The sequence below is a fragment of the Uranotaenia lowii genome, chromosome 2, assembly GCF_029784155.1.
Source record: "Uranotaenia lowii strain MFRU-FL chromosome 2, ASM2978415v1, whole genome shotgun sequence".
Classification (NCBI taxonomy): domain Eukaryota; kingdom Metazoa; phylum Arthropoda; class Insecta; order Diptera; family Culicidae; genus Uranotaenia; species Uranotaenia lowii.
Genome location: NC_073692.1, coordinates 396,879,634 through 396,884,776, shown reverse-complemented (window position 1 = coordinate 396,884,776; position 5,143 = coordinate 396,879,634).

The following is a 5,143-nucleotide window of genomic DNA, read 5'->3' as shown; positions in this document are numbered from 1 at the left end:
GCGAAGAGGAATGATGCAAAATTGTAATAAAAACATTCGCCAAATACATAACCGAAACCCATTGCCTTGGGGAGGAAGAAGGAAAAGAACAAGAACGAAACACATCGAAAAAACAATGCTTAGCCAACGAAGAAGAAGACGACGAAACGAGGAACGAAGCAAACGGAAGAACACCCGAGACCTAGTTCTTGATCCGCAAAAGGTTTGATTATATAATTTTCAGCATAATGTTTTTGCGCTTTACTGCTTCTGGCGATGTTTGTGTTAATTTTATGGGGCTCACGATTCCTGCATGCGTTTCATGGAAAACCGTGGAGTGGAGTGGAAAAAGCCTTCCGTTTCGGAGGAAGGAATTCACCCGTTTCTTTTAATGGGCTCTACAAGTTCTATTCCGCATAACGATGATGGTTGTTTGTTCTTCGTATGAATCACTTTGGCATCCCTACCAAAAACCTACCTTAGCTACTACTATTCGGGAGTGTTACAGTCCAGTACTTGCATACTTATGGATTTTATGTATGGATGTGAAGATATCCGTACAAGACTTTTATCCATCGAAATTGCCTTGATGAAATATTTTTTATGATCACCATAAATGATACCGGGCACAAATTACCTAGTTGAGAACAAGGTTTTGAGTAAAGTTGCGTTTTATATATTGAGCAATTTAAATTTCAAGCAATTCATTCTGGACCAAATACCTTTTTTCCAAGAGTAAGACTCTGTTTAAAAATAATGGGCCAGATGTTTTAAATTTCTTTGTTGGTATTGTGTTTTTTTTTTCGATAAATTTAAAAAATTAATCAAGGCAATACTTATTTACTTACTTAATGATCCCGCGCCGATCCTCCGGTTCATAGGGCCGTGGTAAAAGACCTCCACTGTTGACGATCCGCAGCCAGCGTCTTCACCTGGCCCCAGTCAAGATTCTCGTCGACAGTTCGGATTTCAGCGGCTAGACTTCGCCGCCACGAGTTTCTGAGTCTGCCTCTTATTCGATGACCTTCTGGATCCCAATCTAGAGCCTCTCTGCAAATCTCGTTTTCATCTTTCCGCAGCGTGTGCCCAATCCATCTCCACTTAAGTTCCCGAATCTCAATTTCTAGCGTCTTTTGATGACACTGGCGATGTAGTTCGGACAAGACACCATCGTGCAAAACCTTGCACAAAAATGCCTTGTACTGTGCTTCGATGAGATGGACTAGTTTCTCTGGGACCCCTCGTCGCCTTAGAGCCGCCCAGATGTTTTCATGGTTAAGTCGGTCGAATGCTTTTTCGAAATCAACGAAAACCAGCAGAAGAGAGTCCTGGAATTCGTTGATTTGTTCCAGTATGATTCGTAGCCTTGTGATGTGGTCTACACATGATCGTCTGGATCGGAATCCAGCTTGTTGCCGTCGGAGTGTAGCGTAAATTTTCTCCTGGATCCTGTTCAGGATCACTTTGCAGAGTACTTTGAGGGTTGTTCAGATCAACGTTATGCCTCGCCAGTTACCGCACTCTGTCAGGTCTCCTTTCTTCGGGACCTTTATGAGGATACCCTGCATCCAGTCGGCCGGGAATGTTGCAGTATCCCAGATGTCAGCGAAAAGACGGTGCAACATTTGTGCTGACAGGGCAGGGTCGACTTTCAGCATTTCAGCAGGGATGCAATCGATACCAGGTACTTTGTTGGATTTCATGTTTTTGATTGCTGCTTCTATTTCAACCAGCGAAGGAGCTTCCGAGTTGACGCCATTTATGCGACTTACTGTTGGCGCTTCGAGATGCGGGTTCTGTTGGCAATCGCTATTCGTGACTCGGAAGAGTTGTTAGAAGTGCTCAGTTCATCGCTTGAGCCGATCTGTTCGATCGGTCAATAACTGACCTGCTCGGTCTTTCAGCGGCATTCTTGCATTAGTCCTTGCACCACTGAGGCGGCGAGAAATGTCATAAAGTAATCGGATATCTCCATTGGCGGCGGTTCTTTCTCCCTCTTCGGCTAGGGAGTTTGTCCAGGCTCTCTTGTCTCGTCTACAAGCTCTTTTGACTGCCTTTTCCAGCTCCGCATATCGTAAGCGAGCGGCTGCTTTGTCTGACCCGGTACATGCCTGCTCAATTTCGACTTTCGCCTTTCTCCGATCATCGACCATCCTCCAAGTTTCATCCGACATCCATTCACTTCTTGTTCCACACACTTTACCGAGAGTACCATGGCTCGTCGTGATAAAGGCATTCTTGATTCCACACCACTGTTCTTCGACTGTTCCGTTTGTCGGCAATTCCGAGGTTCGTGATTCTAGCTGTTCAACGTATGCCCTTTTCACCTCTGGATTCTCCAACCGGCGGACGTCGTATCGACACCCGACTTTCTCCTCACGCCGTTGGACACGCGCAACTCTCAGTCGTATCTCGCCAAGGACGAAGTGATGGTCAGATGCAATGTCTTCGCTTCGTTTGTTGCGGACATCAAGAAGGCTCCTTCTCCATTTTCGGCTGATGCAAATGTGGTAAATTTGATTTTCTGTTCGGCCATCCTAGATACGCAAGTGACCTTATGTGCTGGTCGATGGGGGAAGAGCGATGCACCGATCACCATGTTGTTGTTGCCACAAAATTCTACAAACAGCTCTCCGTTTTCGCTCATCTGTCCTAGGCCATGGCGCCATATGATGCGCTCAAGGTCTTGATTGTCGGAGCCAATCTTTGCGTTGAAGTCGCCCAAATGGATTTGAATGTCACCCTTCGGAATTTTCTCAACCACACTGTTCAATTGACTGTAAAACTGTTCTTTCTCCTGCAAATCGGGAACGTCAGTTGGTGCATAACACTGGACCATTGTAAGGTTTCTAACCCTTGTTCTAAATCTGGCTACGATAATTCTTTCGTTTACTGGTTCCCATCTAATGAGGGCCGCGTAGGCCTGCGGGCTTAACAGGAAACCAACTCCTCGTTCCCGAGTAGCATGTTTCATTGAATCGAATGCAGCTGAAATAATTGTGTAAATGGCATCGACTTGCATGCCGCCATTCATTTATGATATACAGAAGAATGTAAAAACTGTAAGGTTTGAAGTTACCGAACGCTGAGGAAAAATCCATGCTAGTTCTCAGAGATCCAGTTCCGACAAGCTGAGAACATAACATCGTTGACGATCCTCTCCAATACCTTTGAGGATGCAGCTTTATACAAAGTTGTCACCAATGGCAAAATACGTTTGATATTCATCATCAGATCACATATTGATCCGAATGATAGATTAATTATTGGTTTACCTTAACAGTATCATAGTTCCTAAATTATCATAGTTCAAACATATTTTTCCCTTATTATAAAATGAATTCTTATTTAAAATGTGCTTTGAAAAAGGCTTAAAATAACGTAAAAGACACGAAAATTAAGAATAGTTTATTTGGTTTAAGTTATAAAAAATACGAAGAAAAATACATAAAATTTTAAAAGAAACTAAAAGTATTCTCAAGGTGTATCAGTGGAAGAATAAATTTATCATAATAGTGACATTGTCATCTCGAAAATATATCTTGATCATTTTTTTTATCTGGTAGAAGCTACTCGCAAAAACTTTTTCGTTCCTTTGGATAACAACCGGTTTCGCTGGCTAATATTTATGTTGATCGGGTTGCCATTTTGTAGATCTGTTGAATCTTTCTTGATGTGTAGATTTTTTAAAAATATATTTAAATTTATGACAAGAAGCCTTTTGACGATTAATTTCTTAAATTTCATATTACATTTCCTCAAGAATTGATATTGAAATGGTTTGAAAATGTTTTAGTTGAGAAGCTTATAATATTGTTTTTGTTTTCATTTTGAAATTTGTGTAGCATTTTTTACATTCTGTTTGAGTAGTAGTAGTTTTTTATTTTGAAAAAAAAAAAGAAATGAAAAAGATTTCTGCATTTTCAACATGGTAATGCATTTTTTCGGTAATTTGAGAAATAATTCCCGAAAGCAACCTGGTAACGTTGACTCCCGAAGTGTACACTGTTCCTTTTAGTCGTTGCCGTTTTTGTCAATTTCTCCCTACGCGTTCGTCCGTCAAAAAACGACCAAATGCGATTGACTAGTAGTAAGAGAGTATAGAGTGGGCCCTGATGGATCATCACCGCGCCTGGCCGCCAGCCCACCACCACATCATCCTCCATCATCACCGTTCGTCTCTGATCCAAGTCCAAGCCCCGGCGTTTGTTGTTGATTCGGCATTTTTCAAGGCCAACTTTACACGCGCACCTCTACCGGCTTCTTCTTACGGCCGGCCGGCAGCTCGAAATTCAGCTGCTCCAGCTAGGTACAGCAACACACAGTGGGGTACATAATGTCCATGTTGGAGCGTGTCGATTTTAGCTTGATCTTGATACAACCGTTTATCCGGATCATAATGTGGAATTCAAGTTTTCTAAAAAGAGATGCCAGCCAAACTTCTCCTTCTTTTAAGGAATCCAGAATTCGAAATACAGCCCTAGTTGGTTTTTGGCAACACGCCCGTAAATTTTATGTTGCCAAAATCGAATGTTGCCAAAATCAAAAGGTTTTTCTTGTCACTTTATGTTTTGGATTTTTAATTCAAATTAGTCACAATTGATGTAAAACCGTATATTAGCATTTTTTTTCAATTTGACTCAATTATATTAGTTTTAAGCAGTAAAGCATAGAAAAATACATGTTTTTACTGTTTTAAACTATTATAATTAAGCCGAATTGAAAACTTTCATGCCAATATTACGTTTTACATTAATTTTGAATAATTTGAAATTAAAATAAAAAAATTAAAAAGAGACAAAAAAAAACCGTCTTTTTTGGATGTTGCCAAAAACGAACGATTTTTGCTCGGATGTTGCCAAGATCGAATGTTGCCAAAATCGAACGGGGTCTGTATATAATTCTGTTTAAAAATTCATTGCAAATTTTCAGAAATAAATTAAAAGATTTTTTAAGTAAAAGAATAAGTTTAAAAAATAAAGAATTTCTTTATTTGATTTCAAGTCGAGTCATGAAAAAAAAGAAACAATGCACCGAAATCAACAGTGTTTAAATAATAGGCGGCCAAGATGTTCATCAAAATAGCCACATTTTTAAAGTAGCGTAGAACAGAACACGATTTTTATTATGAAAATGTTTCATCATGTATCTGCCATTGGGCTGT